Source organism: Lactuca saligna, chromosome 9 (assembly GCF_052625555.1).
Source record: "Lactuca saligna cultivar CGN05327 chromosome 9, ASM5262555v1, whole genome shotgun sequence".
Taxonomy (NCBI): Eukaryota; Viridiplantae; Streptophyta; class Magnoliopsida; order Asterales; family Asteraceae; genus Lactuca; species Lactuca saligna.
Window position 1 is genome coordinate 95,802,000 of NC_136425.1, and position 19,733 is coordinate 95,821,732.

Genomic DNA, 19,733 nt, shown 5'->3' on the forward strand with positions numbered 1-19,733 from the left:
AGACGAAACTCTACCCGGTTTTTCCATCTCGGTATCTTAAAACTTTCAAGTGAGTTCATACCCCTTAATTAACCCTTTTTAAATATTCTAAACGGTTTTATATGCTTTCTAGGGGGGGGGGGAATACAAGCAAAACACACGACTACTATCGGGTGTTATATATAAAGATCATTTTACACTTTTATTAAGTAGAATCATATGTGATTTATAAAATTTATAGGGAACTCCCGTATACAAAATATATTACAATAGCATTCTATCTTTAAAACTATAAATTGTTGTAATGTATGTATAAACTAAACATTTTTCCTAGATTTAATGTATATGTGTCTATCTTAGGCTCTATAAAAATCTATGCTTTCATAACAAGTGATTCCTTTTCTAGATATTCTAAAACAAACGAGGCACACTTTTAGAAAACTATAATAGGTATAGTTTTATGAGGATATTGCTAACTTTTACATACTAGAAACACGATTTTCAAGAAATCACTTTCATATACAAGAGCAAACGAACATTTTAATAGGTAAATCTGTTTTTATACTACGGTTCTGTGAGACATTAACTTCACGTACGTTCGAGTACACATTTCAAGTCCTGTATTATATACCAGAATCCCTTGGAGGGGGAGCATGGTGTTTGTGTATACATCTATACGGGCTTGACAACCCGCGCCTTGATTGTTAGCTACAGTCCACCATTTGGGGTGACAAACGTCATAACATTCCAACGCCTGAAGAACGTTGTGTATAGGCCTTATGAGTCAAAAGTATGGTTATAAAACTCACATGAGGTATTAAAAATAGATTGATTTACGAGGTTTTCAAACATATTGGTTATTTTTACACTTACATACATTTTTGGAAACAAACTTTGGTCTTGAAGGAAGACTACTTTTATACTAGTAGAAAATATAGGATTTTCTAAACACAAACAAACAAGGACAAGACATTTCATTTCATACGAGCATTGTCATTAAATACTTATGGAACTCACCAGCTTAAATGTTGATCTACTCTTTCAAAATTACTTGTATGTCCTAGTGATTCAGTAACTACAGGTATCATTATGGTTTTGATGATGGGATGCTGCGGAGCCAGCTTAATCTCATATTTTGACATCATATTGTAATTGGTTTTGAACATGTAACTTTTGACAAATGTAAACTTTCAATTATAGATATGATGGTTGTATTGCTTTCTTTACTATGTATTCATTTGTTACGTTACCACATGAAGTCATCTGCCCCTGAACGTTTCCGCCATTCAGGTTTGGGGGTGTGACAGATTGGTATCAGAGCAATGTTTATAGTGAACTAAGAATATCAAACCTCATAAGATATACAAACTATAAATTCTTAAGGACTCAAAGACTCTGACAAAAGTTTTTGTACCTAAAATCCTTATTTCACATAAATAGATTATTTTAGGTTATAAAAATCCGAAATACATGCATACAACGACACCTTTTTATGATAAGAACTATACAAAAAGTATTAGGACAAGTTGGACACTACGACTAATTCTCGAGATATGTCATCAAATTTGGGACGAATATAGCCTGATCAACTATGTTTATCCGAAATTTGACTAACGTATGTGAAGGAATGATCGTAGTGAGCAACAAGTCAAAATTTAACAAAATAGACATTAGTATCTAACGTACAAATTCAATACTATAGGAGTATTTGGTGCACACACTAGATTAATTAGTATTACGTGTCTCAAGTTTTATTCAAATGTTATAAAGCTATTCTCGTATAGTCAAATGGTTGGATTTCACCCGCATGGAGACCCCTACTACCCACAACAAGGCAACGGAGGCTAGATTGAAGATTATCCGGAGGAGGACGAAGAGCCCATTGAGTTGGATGGCGGGGACGACTTCGGCACGGACTCGGAACCGGAAATAGTCAACCCTCCACCCATTAGGAGGAACTTTCTAGGACCGAATCATGTTTGGGGAAGTCACCTCATCGACTGGAGCCAACAACAAGGGATACACTCTCCTTACAGAACGTGTCGAGACTTCTACAACATCAGGGACGGGTGTTCAGCTGACCGAGCACTTCCAGCAATGATAGGTAAACTGTCTAACCAGTCTTACCAATCGGGGGTTCAAGCAAACCGAATCTGAGAGGTCAGCGTGGAAGTACAAGTCCACGCGGCCGATATCAACCGCCTGGAGATGTTGTAGAACGACATCCACCGCCGCGCCGAAGCATTCCAAGCACAAGCGAATGCAGTCTTTTCAGAATTGAGGGAACAACAAGCCGCCTTTGATAGGCGTCTTATGGAGTCGAAGCAATCAGATGCAGAATCGAGCTCCAAGCGCAACACACATCGCAAGTAGTACTTGTGAAAACCTCAGATTTTGTTATAACTTAGGACCTCGGCTAAAAGTCTTTAAATTTCTCGAACTTTGTAATCGGAGACTCTTTTAGGGGTCAAATTTTCATGATCGTTGCATCAACTTTTATATTAATATAAGTGACACTATTATTACTACGTTGAGTATTTCGTTCAAACCTTGAAAAGCCGTCGGGAGACCAGATACTTGTTTCATACTTTCAGTCTTACAAATAACTTTCATTCTTCTATTTTAAGATTCATGCTATCATCTGTTGTTGAACTATAGCAATTTGGTTCATGAGACACATTCATTGTTCACTTATTCTTATCCATATCATCATATTTTAAACGTATAGTTAAAGATGCCGCCACGCAGGAATACCAGACGTAACCCTATCAATGAAACACCGATACCACCACCACCTCCACCTTCTCAATTTGATGTTGTCATGTTCCAAGCAGCAGTCACCGCAGCGGTAGCAGTTGCCATGTCACAGCTCAATAACTCGAGTACTAATGGCTCGAGAACTTGCACACACCTATCCAACCATGGCGAGAGTCATGGGCAACCCTGAGAATGCACTTATAAGGAATTTACTAATGCCAAACCCCGTATGTTTTATGGAACTGGTGGTGTGATGGCTCTGAGACAGTGGATTGAAAGGACAAAATCAGTCTTTCAAATCTGCTCCTGCCCCGAACACAGCAAAGTAAAGTTTGCAACCTTCACACTCATTGATAGAGCTTTAGCTTGGTGGAACAGCCACGTTAAAGTACTTACCCTAATAGTGGCAAACCCCATAAGATGGGAGAGCCTCAAAGCCATGATGATGAAAGAATACTGCCCACGGGGAGAGATTGAAAAGCTCGAACACGAACTCTAGACTCTCGGAATGGTTGATACCGACATCGCAACTTATACCAACAGATTCTGCGATGTGGCAATCCTTTTCCTAAATGTGATTGCTCCTGAGAGCAACAAAATAGAGAGCTACATATGGGGACTGACGCCCCAAATATGGTCAAGCGTGTTAGCTTCCAAACCTGACACCTTTAAAAGTGCTAAGGAACTGGCACAATCTCTGATTTACTACGGAGGTCATCATAACTCAACCGTTTCTGCACCAGAACCACAAAAAGGAAACAACAACAACAACAACAGGAAGAGAGTATGAAATAAAGGGAAGGGTGGGTCTTCCCAAGAATCCACAAAGAAACAACTAGTTTCAGTGAATGCTACCATGGTACCTACTACAACTCCTACAAATACCTACCCAACAAAGCCTTTTGTAGGTAGCCTTCCAAAGTGCACCAAATGCACTTACCACCACCATGGACCTTGTTGGGAAATGCAGTGCGCCAACTGCAACAGAAAGCGACACACAACCCGTTTCTGCAAGGATCCCGCAAAGCCGATCACTCAAGTTCCCAGTGCGGGTATATGCCAGACTTGCTATGGTTGTGGCGAGGTGGGCCACTACAGGAGGAACTGCCCTAAGGCAGCAGGCACCAGCGGTGTAGGATGAGTTTTGACTATAGGCCACGATGAAGTTGTAGCTAACCCAATTGTAGTTGCTGGTACGTTCCTCCTCGATAATTCATATGCATGCATATTATTTGATAGTGGAGCGGAGAGAAGCTTCGTGAGTCAAAACATTATTCACTTACTTAAACCTAAACCTAGCAAGCTAGAAAAATCATTCACTGTAGAGATGGCCAACAGAAAAACCGAAAACACTAAATACATATACAAGGACTGTACGTTAACTTTAGACAGTCATTCTTTCTCAATCAATCTCATGTCGGTCCCTATTAAAAGTTTCGATGTCATAGTCGGCATGGATTGGTTAAGTCTTCTTTGCGCCGACATCATGTGTTTTGAAAAAGCATTTTGTCTTAATCTCCCTAACAACGAAACATTAGTGATTTACGGCGACAAATCAAGTACAAACCTTCGTATCATTTCGTGCATCCAAGCTCGAAAGTGTTTACGGAAGGATTGTCAAGCATTCCTAGCGCACATCGTCGATACAAGTCAGGAACTAAAGGACATCAAGAACATTCCAGAAGTACGCGACTTTCCCGATATCTTTCCAGAAGAACTACCAGGATTACTGATATGGGCATATTTAATTATAAACTTCATGCATTATCTTAATACTTTATGTTGATTTTATCTGATTTAATGAACAAAAGGTGCTTAATTAGTTTAGAATTTTATTTTTCAGCAATAATGACATGCTCGGAAGGAAAAGGAAGCGGAACTAGCGATTGGAGGCTTGGATATTGGATTTTGAAGAAAGAAGGATGTTGTTGGACAGCTTGACCCCTCGTCAGTGTTTTGGCCATATCTCATGAACTGTAACTCCGATTGACGAGATTGAAAATGTTCTGAAAACTAGATACAATTTCGGACGACTTTCGTGTTTTGAGAAAATGCTGATTCGAAATGTACTCGGCGAGTAGGGCCGATTACTCGCCGAGTTGGTCAGAAGTTTCGCGATTCTGGACGCGCTGACTTGCCGCACACGGGTTTTAAGTGATGGACTCGCCGAGTAGGTAAATGGACTCGCCGAGTAGCCCCTGTTTTGTAAAAATCTATATAAAGGGACTTTCAGATCGATACCCTAGGATGGAGATGAACCCTTGGAGGCCAATTGTCGACTAAAGGTGCTGCTGGAGCGTGGGAAGCAAGGGAATCAACCCTACATTCAATTTTAAGGAGAATCAAGTCAAAATCAAGTTTACTCTTACCTAATCTCTTGTTTGAACTATGTTTTTACCAATTGATTTCGTTTTTGTGCTTGTTTCTGCTGTAATCATGATCTAAAAACTCATAACTTCTGTTTAGGTAGATGAATTTGTGAACATGGATTGATTATTTGATTAGGATTAATTTTAATTGGTGATTATGTTTTATTAAAAAAAAAAAAAAAGAAAAGCATCAAAAGCATCGAGATTTAGAAAATACATAATAAATAAAAATAAAAATAAAAAGTTAAACTAAATAAAAAAAATTAATAAACAAAAAATAATAATAACAATTAGCAAATAAAATTAACTATTTCGAACCGTTCCCCGGCAACGGCGCCAAAAACTTGATGTGTGTGAAACAAACTAGTTTTAATCCTACTAACTTAAACGCAAAGACAAACACACGAAAGGCAGTGTACCTATCAATTAGCAGTTTAGTTCAGGTAAGTAGGGTATCGAACACAGGGAACGGTAAACAATTAAAATAGATGCTAATATTATCTAAATAAAACAAGTAATAGAAAGGGGTTTTCTCTAGTTTTGCAAGACTAGAAACTTAAACAAACTAAATTTAACTAATTAACTAAAGCAACAACTATTCACCAAATTTGATAAAGATGTTTCTATTTAGGTTCAACCAATTCACTCCTATGGTTATTTAAGTTAAGATAGATTAATTGCTATTGGTTACCAATGATATTAGTTAGGTTCATGTTCATTACTCCTAACCCTTAGACAATTAACTAATTTAAGCGTTGATCAAGTGTTTAAACTAATTAATTCCCTAGATTAATTATTTGGATTAAATAAGATTTGTAATGGTCAATTAAGTTATCAATTCAATTAACCTCTTGTTGATGGTTTCTCAAACAAGCTCACACATTAATCTTCCTATTTTCTTATTAATCTTAGTTTCATACTCATTACTTCCAAGCATATGTTTTAGTATTCACATAGACATATGAGGTTAACAACTAAGTGATGTTCATACAACCTAATTGCCTTCCAATTAACAGAAAATAGTAGTGATTAACACATAAGGTTCTTTAACAAACTTAATTTAATAAATCACCAATAGACAATTAAACAAAATTCAATAATTAAACCATAGGAGTTCTCTGGTATTCCCCAAACAGAAACAAAAACGAGTTTAGCTCATAGTTGCAGTAGAAACAAGCATAAAAACAAAGTGTATGGAAGCAAACATGTTTAATTCCTAAGTCTAAGTGGTAGAATCAACCTAATTACTTGAATTCTTCCAACTCTTGAAGTTTAGGGTTCTCCAGCGCCTTCTGAACCTCTTAGTCGCAGCTAATCCTCCAAAATTCGCCAGGGGTTATTTCCCATGAGATAAGGATTCGTCTTTTAAAGATATCCCAAAACAGAGGGTACTCGGCGAGTAGCAGAATCAACTCGCCGAGTAGGTCAATACTTATCCGTCTTTAGATTAGCAGTCGTATTTATCTTCTGGCATATCATCGTGTACTCACCGAGTAGGGTCGATCTACTCGCCGAGTAAGTCCTTCTTTTCACTCTTTAATCTTCACTTGCTTTCCCTTTTCTCCTCTTTGCCTCCAAGTATATCTTTTGGACTGAAAACACAATTCAAAGCATTTTAAGTACCTTTTTTCCACATTATTTTCATAATTAACCAAAAATAACTAAGAATATATGTTAAATAATTAACTAATTATGCACATATCAATTACCACCACAACGCCAAATTGAATTCAGAATCGACTTAGTTCCAGGAGCTACCCTAGTAGCGAAATCGCCTTATCGTCTAGCACCAGCAGAGATGCAAGAACTTTCCAGTCAACTTAATGAACTCCTTCAAAAAGGATTCATAAGACCAAGTTTCTCAACTTGGGGAGCACCGGTCTTGTTCGTAAAGAAGAAAGATGGATCGTTCCGTATGTCCATCGACTACAAAGAACTGAACAAACTGTTGGATAAGGTGTCTAAGTCCATAACTATTTCTGGTATGTACTTGACCCGACCCGGCATGGTCCATTTAGGTTGCATGGCACCATGCAATTGGATAAACTAAATGAGAGAAATAACGCTTGGAGATTATTAATATATTATAAGTTCTAATATATTAATAATATTATTTTATTAGTTTGATCAAGAATTAATTTAGAATTAATTAAGTGATCAAAAGATAACTAATTAAATATATGGGTTGATTAAGTAAATCATCCATATCTTGTATAGTGGGCTAAAAGGCTCCATGGATCATCAAGTTGGGTTCCACCCATAGGATGCTCCATGGATGCTCCATGGGAGTTACAAACCCACGGGTCATGGAAATGAAGAGTCATGACACATTAGGGTTTAACCCTAGATGTGTCAACACTATATAAGTAATATGATCTCCTCCCAAATCGGTTACACAAAGAAATAGAGGGCTTGGCCGATTTTGAAGAGTGTGTATTCTCTCATAAGTTCTTCCAAGAGCATTTGGTGTTGTGTGAAGCATTTGAGGCATCACCACTTGAGGTGCTAGGCTCACAAGGTTTCAAGGAACACAAGCAACAACAAGGTAAGTTATTCTATCTATACTTTATGTTAAAATTGTTCCCCATGTATGCTAGATAGGAATATAACCTCGGAATTCAACTTTGCATGACAAATTAGACAAACATAGATCCAAGGTTATTAGGGTTGCATGTACACTTAGGAAGTGTTAGTATGCTCAAAACCCATCAGTGGTATCAGAGCCTAGGCTTGTTTGTTCTTATTTGTGCTTAAAAGTTGAAAACAGAATCGAAAAATTTGCTGTCTGCGATCGGACTCGCCGAGTCTATAGGGGGGACTCGCCGAGTCCATGTGTATCTTCAACCAACTCGGCGAGTAGTGTTCATGCACTCGGCGAGTAGGGTCGAATGAGTGCAGAATTTCGATTAAGTTGCTGGAAAATGAATTAGAAACATTACCCTAAACTGTTTTAGTAAATGTAAACTTGTTTTTGGTGGTGTAATGTCTTGCTAATTCATTTACAACAACTAGTTATCAAAATTACAAAGTTTTATGTAATTTTGATTGTGTTCATATTCATGTTCTTGTTCTTATGATGTTTTAGATGATCATAGGAATTATTTGTAACCTATTTGGTAGTTTAATTCTTGATCATAATGTGTTTTAATGGAGTCCATAACTTATCCTTAAGTTATGGAAAACCAACAGTCACACTTGAGTTAAAACCATTAAGAAAACACAAGAGTTATAAAAATGAAGAGTCTTCATTTTATGACTCTATTAAACTCATAAGTTACAAGAAATGAAGAGTTTTGAAAGTTACAAAACTTGCCCTCAAGTTTTGGAACAAGTAAAGTTAAGATAAAACTTTAGTTCCAACCCCTAGAATTTTAAAAGTTAAAATTCAACCCTTATACTTATAATATGATAATTTAATAATTATATATATATGTATAAGAATAAAGTCGTCTTACCGCTAGTACGCCTCATTCACAAAGCCGGTCTATAAGGTGGGTATAAGGTTGTTGCCTATAAAATGGTGACTTAATGGGTGTATATTCTCACCCACCGCTTGCTTGACTGGTGGAGGGTCGTTAGCCGAACGGGTAAGACAAGGACTTATAAATTCTCATTCAAAGTATGATGAATATATAAAGTAACTAAATGTTTATTTAATTCCCAATCTTAGTTACTTTAGGAAAAATGTGAATAAGGTGCTAATCCATGAAATTACACTTTACACTTTGTCTGAGTCGTTGGTGGAGCGTGTGTGGTTAACCGGCACACTAACTTGGACTTAACAAGGTAGGTAAAGGGTGACTTAAGGTTTATTATAGTATCGGTGGAGCGTGTGTGGTTTACCGGCACATCGATTGAGTGATAAACTTTAAGGGTACCAAGTGATTTGCATGGTTACTTCACACCTCGTTTTGTGATCCTCGGCATCCCAGTCACAAAACTTGGAGGGCACTCCCGAGATTGAAACATGCCTTTGAAAAGTTCATTGGATCTCAAAGAATCTAGGAATTTCTAAAACCAATAAAAACTAAATATTTAATATTTCGGTTTTCGTGGTGGAAATTGGTGAATCGTCATTCACCTACCTTTCAAATATGGTATAGCTTAGATTACGGCATACCTCTTCTAAGTTATACTATATTGTGATTGGATCCTAGCCTTAATATTACATTTGGGTGTTTTATTAAGGACTCTCTCAAATCTAAACTAAACTTGTTCTTCTCTTTCAGATGTGTTCAAATAATGCTTCTGGCTCGAATCCTAATGGCTCCTTTACTCTTATGAGTCTATGTGGGAAAGTCACCTTTGATGGATCCAACTTCAATAAGTGGATCAGAAACATCAGGATGATTACCCGCTACGAGGACAAAGAATATGTCCTTGACAAGGAGCTTAAGGAAATTGACGAGTCCACTGCAACTCCCCAGGAGATCGCTGACTTTCATACTCATGAAAGAGATGCAACCAAGGTGGCTTGCATCATGTTAGCCACCATGACAGCTGAACTCCAAAAGTCTTATGAAGACTTCTACCCTTATGAAATGCACCAAGATTTGATGGAAAGATACCATCAAAGTGCACGACAAGAGAGGTACGAAGTCATCTGCTCCATGATAACGACCATGATGAAGGACGGAGAGTCCGTCACGAGCCACATGCAGAAAATGCAAAGGTATGTGGATCGGTTGCTGAAGCTCAATGTGAACTTCCCTGAGGAGCTTGCAATAGATATTATTTTGCACTCCTTACCATCGTGCTATGATCAATTCCGCATGACATATCACATGAACAAGGAAGAGGTCACCCTCAGCAAACTTCAGGGACTTCTCAAGACCGCAGAAACAGGTCTTAAGGGGAAGTCGGTTGCTATCACTCCTACTCCAGAAACAACTCCGGTCTTGGCAATCGGGCAGAGTCGAGGGAGGAAGAGAAAGAGATCTTCATAGGGTACCAAGGCTCGGACCCTTGATGGCTCTTCTTCAAGTGGAACCAAGAAAGGTTTCATTACTCCTTCTTCTGACCCAAAAGAGGATGAATGCTTCTATTGCCACGAAAAAGCTCATTGGAAGCGGAACTGCCCAAAGTACCAGCAAGATGTAAAGGATGGGAAAGTCAAACCCAACCATGCAGGTATTTACACTATCATTTCTAATAACTCACCCCATTCAAAATCTTGGGTCCTTGATACAGGTTGCGGAATTCATATTTGCTGTGACTTGCAGGGACTAGGAAGAAGTGAGAATGTGGAGCAAGGAAGAATAAATTTAATCATGGGGAATAGGAAAGTTACACCTGTCACCAAGATTGGAGTTTATACTTTATCGCTAAGTAGTGGGTTAAATTTAGATTTGAATAAATGTTGTTATTCGCCAGAAATGGCAAGAAATATTATTTCCTTTCATGCATTGTACAAACAAGGTTTCACCTTTTCGTTTGATAATGAAGTTGGTTCGATTAATGCTTTCTTTAATAATGTACTTTATTTTAAAGCATTACCTTGTGATGGTGTGTATGAAGTTGTATCTATTGTAGATAACTTAGGAAATAATGTTTTGTGTATTGATTCTACTAATAATAATAACTTGGATAAAGCATCGTTATGGCATTGTCGTCTTGGACATATAAGCAAGAAACGCATAGGCCAACTCCAAAAGGATGGAGTCTTGGAGTCGTTTGACCTAAAGTCAAATGATAGTTGCGAATCATGCTTACTTGGAAAAATGACAAAGTCACCCTTCACAGGCTCATGTGAAAGGGGTGAAGGTTTGTTGGACCTTATACACACGGATGTGTGTGGACCATTCAAACATGCCACTAGAGATGCTAATCGTTATTATTTGACTTTTACCGATGATTACAGTAGATATGGATATGTCTACTTAATCAAGCATAAGTCAGAGACTTTCGAGAAGTTTAAGGAATTTAAACAGGAAGTCGAGAATCAATTGGGCAGGAACATTAAGATGCTTCGATCCGATCGAGGTGGTGAGTATCTTAGTTCAGAGTTCCTCGACTATCTAAAGGAATGTGGGATTGTCTCACAATTGACACCTCCCAGGACACCGCAGTTGAATGGTGTGGCTGAGAGGCGTAATCGAACCTTGTTGGACATGGTTCGTTCCATGATGAGTCGAGCTTCACTACCAATATCATTCTGGGGGTATGCCTTGGAGACTGCCGCCCATATCCTTAATCTAGTCCCTACAAAGAAAGTTGCCAAAACTCCTCACGAGATGTGGACTGGTAAAGTACCTAAACTAGACCACATCAAGATTTGGGGCTGCGAGGCTTTCGTGAGACGCGAGACTCATGATAAGCTCGAACCCCGAAGCGAGAGGTGTATTTTCATCGGCTACCCACAGCATTCCTTTGGTTACCTCTTCTACAGACCTAGTGACAATGTGGTCTTTGTAGCAAGAAGAGGAGTCTTTCGAGAAAGAGAGTTGATAAGCCAAGGAGACAGTGGGAGGCAAGTTGATCTTGAAGAAATTCAAGAGTCAAGTGGTTAAGGAACTTCAAACTCTAGCCCTCAACTTGAGGAGGAAACTCCTGTTGAGCCAATTGACGAATCTGTACCTCTGAGGCGTTCCACGAGAGTTAGGAGTGCACCTGAGCATTACTATGGATTCCATATTACTGCAGAAGGTGAGACACTTATTACTGATGAGACACTAGTAAGTCAAGATGACCCTAACAGCTACGAGGAAGCCATGGCAGGCCCCGAGTCTGCTAAATGGAAAGAGGCTATGGATAGCAAGATACAATCCATGTATGACAATCAAGTTTGGAACTTGGTTGAGAATGTACCAGGTCGAAAGACTGTAGGGTGCAAATGGGTCTTCAAGAAGAAGACCGACATGGATGGTAAAGTACACACTTATAAGGCTAGACTGGTTGCAAAGGGCTTCTCTCAAATTCCTGGAGTGGACTATGATGAGACCTTTTCTCCGGTAGCCAAGATTAACTCTATTCGGGTTCTGTTAGCCATAGCCGCATTTCATGACTATGAAATTTGGCAAATGGATGTCAAAACCGATTTCCTTAATGGAAAGTTGGCTGAAGATGTTTACATGAGTCAGCCAGAAGGTTTTGTCAGTAACGAGTATCCTAATAGAGTGTGTAAGCTTGAGAAATCCATTTATGGATTAAAGCAAGCACCTCGCAGATGGAATCTTTGCTTTGATGAAAAGGTCAAGGAATTTGGCTTTTCTAGGAGTGAAGATGAATCTTGTGTATATGTCAAGGCTAGTGGGAGTATAGTTAGCTTTTTGGTATTGTATGTGGATGACATACTACTCATAGGAAACGACATTCCAACCTTGCAGGATGTAAAGTCCTGGCTTGGAAAGTGTTTCGCTATGAAGGACCTTGGTGAAGCTGCCTATATTCTGGGGATAAGGATTTTGAGAGATCGGAGTAAAAGACTAATTGGACTTAGTCAAAGTACCTACTTGGAGAAGATTCTGAAGAGATTCAGAATGCAAAACTCCAAGAAAGGAGAGTTGCCCATCCAGAGTAGCGCTAAGCTGAGTAAGACACAAAGCCCTAGCACTGAGGCTGAGATAGCAGAAATGAGTCGATTACCTTATGCTTCGGCTGTAGGTTCGATCATGTATGCTATGACGTGTACTCGACCTGATGTAGCCTTTGCCTTGAGTATGGTTAGCAGGTTTCAGGGGAACCCTGGCAAGGCACACTGGATTGCGGTAAAGAATATTCTCAAGTACCTGCGAAGGACTAAGGACTGGGTCCTTACCCTCGGTGGGAGTGATGACTTAAGAGTTGTAGGGTATAGTGATGCTAGCTTCCAAACTGATAGGGATAACTTCCGCTCTCAGTCGGGCTGGGTCTTTACCCTAAATGGAGGAGCAATTTCTTGGAAGAGTTCCAAGCAAGAGACAGTGGCAGATTCTACTTGTGAATCAGAGTATATTGCAGCTAGCGAAGCGGCAAAGGAGGCGTTATGACTGAGGAACTTCATTGGAGACCTTGGAGTTGTACCAGCTATTAAAGAGCCGATGGAAATTTTCTGTGATAGTGAAAGTGTTGTTGCCTTAGCCAAGGAACCAAGGGATCACGGGAGATCCAGACACATCGACAGAAAATACCATTTCATCAGACATCGGATCGAAGAAGGACTCCTCGTGGCAAAGAGGGTATCATCAGATGAGAATCCGGCAGATCCCCTCACGAAGGGACTGACTCGGGTTAAGCATCTCCAGCATGCTCGGAGCATAGGGCTGAAGGATGATATTAGATTTAGTAGTTAGATAATCTTGAAATTTGTAAAGTGTAATTGACATTTGATGATGAATAAAAGTGTTTTATTTATGAGTAAAGTGTTCCTATCTCTTGTCGATCGTTTACTATATTTCTTTTGCATGTTTTGACTTCCAGAATAATTTTGTTTGGTTTAACATATTATTCAAACCTCCACAGTCGGTCATATGTCGGAAGTAGGTATGAATCAAGACTGTCATGATTGGTTGTAGAGGTTTGGGACAAGGCTACAACAATCATGAGTGCTCATAAGTTCTGAGCATTGGACTCAACCCACGCTCACTGGAATCACTTCATGGAATTCTATCTCGAGTGATCGTGAGACGGTAATATCATATAAGTCTTTAAACCTAGAGATATGATTTGTTACTTACGAGTTGGTTATGCATTGATTGTACGAAAAACGCATTGGTAACTCGATGTTATAAAATCGTGCTCTTATGTGTAATTCAATGAGTAGTAGAACAAACATATGAGTCGAAGTTTATCTTTTCCTTCTTGGATTAGAAGCTGATATCTGGGCCCCTCGATGATTTTGTTTTGACCTACGTACCGGGCCCGGTCAGAACTAGATTGATGTGTTCAATAAAGTTCTTTGTCAAACAAATCGGAAATCGGGAAACAAATGTTGGACAATAAGTAAGACATTGTTCCATTTATTTGTCCGACTGATATCTAGAACAGAGGATTATATGATCACTTATCTTAAATGGCGTACCATCATCTTCTCAAGTTTCGAGAAACCTTGTAAAGAGCTACGATTGCCGATCGGTTCCTGAAGTCATACTTGCAGTAATAGTTACTAGACTTATCCAAGTGGGAGACTGTTGGATAAGGTGTCTAAGTCCATAACTATTTCTGGTATGTACTTGACCCGACCCGGCATGGTCCATTTGGGTTGCATGGCACCATGCAATTGGATAAACTAAATGAGAGAAATAACGCTTGGAGATTATTAATATATTATAAGTTCTAATATATTAATAATATTATTTGATTAGTTTGATCAAGAATTAATTTAGAATTAATTAAGTGATCAAAAGATAACTAATTAAATATATGGGTTGATTAAGTAAATCATCCATATCTTGTATAGTGGGCTAAAAGGCTCCATGGATCATCAAGTTGGGTTCCACCCATAGGATGCTCCATGGATGCTCCATGGGAGTTACAAACCCATGGGTCATGGAAATGAAGAGTCATGACACATTAGGGTTTAACCCTAGATGTGTCAACACTATATAAGTAATATGATCTCCTCCCAAATCGGTTACACAAAGAAATAGAGGGCTTGGCCGATTTTGAAGAGTGTGTATTCTCTCATAAGTTCTTCCAAGAGCATTTGGTGTTGTGTGAAGAATTTGAGGCATCACCACTTGAGGTGCTAGGCTCACAAGGTTTCAAGGAACACAAGCAACAACAAGGTAAGTTATTCTATCTATACTTTATGTTAAAATTGTTCCCCATGTATGCTAGATAGGAATATAACCTTGGAATTCAACTTTGCATGACAAATTAGACAAACATAGATCCAAGGTTATTAGGGTTGCATGTACACTTAGGAAGTGTTAGTATGCTCAAAACCCATCACAAACTTGCTGTCAAGAACCGTTACCCTCTACCACGTATTGACGACCTATTCAATCAACTTCAAGGAGCAAACTACTTCTCGAAGATAGATCTACGATCCGGATATCACCAATTACAGTACTTGAGGGGGATATTCCCAAGACAGCTTTCCGAACTCGTTATGGGCACTACGAATTTGTAGTAATGCCATTTCGATTAACCAATGCACCAATAGTATTTATGGATCTAATGAATAGGGTATGCCGTCCCTACTTAGATCATTTTTTCATCGTCTTTATCGATGATATACTTATCTACTCCTGAAGTAAGTAAGAGCATAGTCAACACCTACGAAAAGTCTTAGAAACACTACGATCGGAGAAACTCTATGCGAAGTTCTCGAAATGCGAATTTTGGATTCAAAAAGTCGAATTTTTGGGCCACGTTGTTAGCGAGAAAGGGATACACGTGGACCCCTCCAAAATCAAGGACATCGAGAACTGGTCGGCACCAAAGACACCTACAGAAATTTGTCAATTTCTAGGTCTCGCTGGCTATTATCGTAGATTCATAAAGAACTTCTCTAGCATTGCGAAACCTCTTAATGCATTAACCCAGAAAGGCGTGGCCTTTAACTGGGAAGAAAAACAAGAAAAGGCGTTCCGAACACTAAAATAGGCCTTTTGCGCCGCACCGATACTAACCCTCCCCGAAGGGATAGAAGACTTCGTAGTGTATTGCGATGCGTCAAATCAAGGACTTGGTTGTGTTCTTATGTAGAGAAGGAAAGTTATTAATTATGCCTCCCGACAGCTTAAGACACACGAAGTGAACTATACGATACACAATCTTGAGTTAGGAGCAGTGGTATTTGCTCTGAAGATCTGGCGACACTACTTATATGGAACAAAGAGTACTATTTTCACCGATCACAAGATCCTTCAACACATTTTCGATCAGAAGGAACTCAACATGCGACAACGACGATGGGTTGATTTACTAAATGACTACGAATGCGAAATTCGTTATCATCCTGGCAAGGCCAACGTGGTAGCTGACGCCCTCAGTCGAAAGGAATACACTCATCGGAGGGTCAAATCTCTGACTATGAAAATGTGGAAGCTTTGCAACCTGAAAATGTGGCGGGTGAATCCTTGCGAGGAATGGAAAAGAATCTATAAGTCAAGGGTGGCAGAGCATATTATCTTATGAACCGAATCTGGACGCCGAAACATGGTGGGTTCATAGACGTAGTAATGACTGAAGCACACAACACGAGGTATTCCGTTTACCCGGGTTTAGATAAAATGTATCTAGATCTTAAGAAATTGTACTGGTGGCCTAACATGAAAGCAGATTTTGCTACCTTTGTAAGTAAATACGTTACTTGCGCTAAGGTTAAGGTCGAGTATCAAAAACCTTCAGGATTACTACAACAACCAAAGATACCAGAATAGAAATAGGAACGAATTACTATGGACTTCATAACCAAGTTACCCAAGACGACGGGTGGACTCGATACCATATGGGTCATCGTCGACATATTGACCAAATCCACGCATTTCCTACCCATCAAGGAGACTGACAAAATGGAAAAGCTTACAAGAACTTACTTAAGGGAAGTAGTGCAACTGCATGGTGTTCCGATATCCATTATCTACGAACGAGATAGTAGATTCACTTCAAGATTCTGGCAGTCACTACAAGGTTCCCTGGGGACTAGGCTAGACATGAGTACAGCCTACCACCCACAAACAGACGGGCAAAGTGAGAGAACGATACAAACTTTAGAAGATATGCTGAGAGCCTGTGTGATTGACTTTGGAAAGGCATGGGATATCCATTTACCCCTTGTCGAATTTTCATACAACAATAGTTATCATACAAGCATAAAGGCTGCTCCGTTTGAAGCCCTGTATGGTCGAAAGTGCAGATCCCATCTGTGCTAGACTGAAGTTGGCGATACCCAGTTAGCTAAAGGAAGAGTTCCTGAAAGCACTCTCACCGGTTCGGAAATCATACGAGAAACGACAGAGAAGATCGTTCAGATTCGTGAACGATTGAAAGCCTCTAGAGACCGACAGAAAAGCTACGCAGACCAAAGGAGGAAACCTTTGGAATTCTAGGTAGGAGACCACATTTTATTAAAGGTCTCGCCGTGGAAGGGTTTAATACGCTTTGGAAAGCGTGGGAAACTAAATCCAATATACATAGGGCCTTTCGAGATTCTTGCCAGAATCGGCCCTGTGGCTTACAAGCTTAATCTACCGCGTGAACTTAGTAACATACATCCAACCTTCCACGTCTCAAACTTGAAAAAGTGTTTGTCCGATGAGACTCTTGTTATTCCACTCAACGAAATCGAGATCAACGAGAGCCTCAACTTTGTGGAAGAACCAGTATAAATCATGGACCGAGAGGTCAAACAAACAAAACAAAGTCGCATACCCATCGTGAAGGTTCGCTGGAACGCCAAGCAGGGACCTGAATTCACATGGGAACGCGAAGATCAGATGAAAAAAATTACCCTCATCTCTTTCATGTTCACTAGTGTCTTTACTATTTTAAATTTCGGGACGAAATTCCCTCTAACTGCGGGATGATGTGACAACCTGATATTTCAACTCTTTGTAATGGCCTAATACGTCAAGTATTGTAACAACTTTTGAATTAATAAAATTAATGTTGATAATAAAACGTCCAAAAAGTTTATATTTAACTACCTACTATGTTTCATATCATTAAACCGGGATCGAACGTAAAAAGAATGCCCAAATCCGGCTTCGTATATTGAAGTTAAGGTTTTTCCAAATTCGGCTTAGCAACAGACAACTAAAAACTCGAATCGGAGATCGAGCGACTTTTGGGCGGAATGACCTAAATGAGAATCGAAGGTCTCGATAGTGGTATTTCAACGGTAAAAATTCTGGCAAAAACCGACGTCAGATAAAGAAGTTATGAATTGTTTAAAGAAATTTCTTAATCACGACATTCTATAAATAAATAATAAAAATAATTTCGGAATTTGCCGACGGAATCTAAACAAACGTTGTAGAGTATGGTCTCACCTTCGCAAGGATGTAAAGAACGTCGAAAACGGAGTTCGTATGAAAAAGATATGAATTTTTGAAGTTTACTAAATAAATTATATATTTATTTAAATCAAAATCCGGTATTATCCGAAGGGGGAGTTAGGGTACTCATCCGAGTTACACGCCGCGTAACCCCGTACGCCCCGCGTACGCGAAGGCCTTGGCCTTAGATCGTCCATGTCCCGCCTGTGCGAACCACCGACCCGTCCCATCCGAGCTCCAAGGCAGTCGAGGACTCGGTCACGCATCACGTACACGTACGCCTAGCGTACGTGCGTACGCCCCGCGTAACGAGGCCTCTCAGCCTCCTATAAATAGAGATGCAAGGGTTATGGGAAATTCACCCCATCTCTCTCATTTCTCTCACGATATTGCCTCGATTTCCGTGCCCGCACTACCCCGAAGCCCTGGTCATTTTGCTCAAGTCCCGAAGGTCGATTTTACTCCCGAGATTCTTGAGAATCCTGAGAAAAATCCGTTTCGCGAGATGAAACTCTGCCCGGTTTTTCCATCTCGCTATCTTTAAACTTTCAAGTGAGTTCATACCCCTTAATTAACCCTTTTTAAATATTCTACTATCGGAAATACAAGTAAAACACACGACTACTATCGGGTGTTATACATAAAGATTATTATACACTTTTATTAAGTAGTATCGTATGTGATTTATAAACTTTATAGGGATCTCCCATATACAGAATATATTACAATACCATTCTATCTTTAAAACTATAAATTGTTGTAATGCATGTATAAACTAAACATTTTTCCAAGATTTAATGTATATGTGTCTATCTTAGGCTCTACAAAAATCTATGCTTTCATAACAAGTGATTCCTTTTCTAGATATTCTAAAACAAACGAGGCACACTTTTAGAAAACTATAATATGTATAGTATTATGAGGATATTGCTAACTTTTACATACTAGAAACACGATTCTGAAGAAATCACTTTCATATACAAGAGCAAACGAACATTTTAACACGTAAATCTATTTTTATACTACGGTTCTGTGAGACATTAACTTCACGTACGTTCGAGTACACATTTCAAGTCCTATATTATATACCAGAATCCCTTGGAAGGGGAGCATGGTGTTTGTGTATAGATCTATACGGGCTTGAAAACCCGCGCCTTGACTGTTAGCTACAGTCCACCATTTGGGGTGACAAACATCATAACATTCCAACGCCTGAAGAACGTTGTATATAGGCATTCCGAGTCAATAGTATGGTTATAAAACTCACATGAGGTATTTAAAATACATTGATTTACGATGTTTTCAAACATATTTGTTATTTTTAGACTTACATACACTTTTGGAAACAAACTTTGGTCTTGAAGGAAGACTACTTTTATAGTAGTGGAAAATATAGGATTTTCTAAACACAAACTGATGTGATTTAAACTAGCCTTTAATCTATAAAGATCGATTAGATCTTGAACAAGTATGTAAATATAAAACTGTATGAATGCAATAATAAGAACAAGTCAATAAGGAATCAAACGTGTCGAATGATTAAACAAAATCCTCAGAAGAGCTCGATTTAGAACATCAACTGTAGAGGATTGGTAGGTTACAAGAACGATTAAAGAAACCTGTTATGCTCTAGATGAATCGCTAATTTCTTAATCTCTCAAATCGTTAACCTAATATGCATGCAAGCGTAAACTTATATACAAAA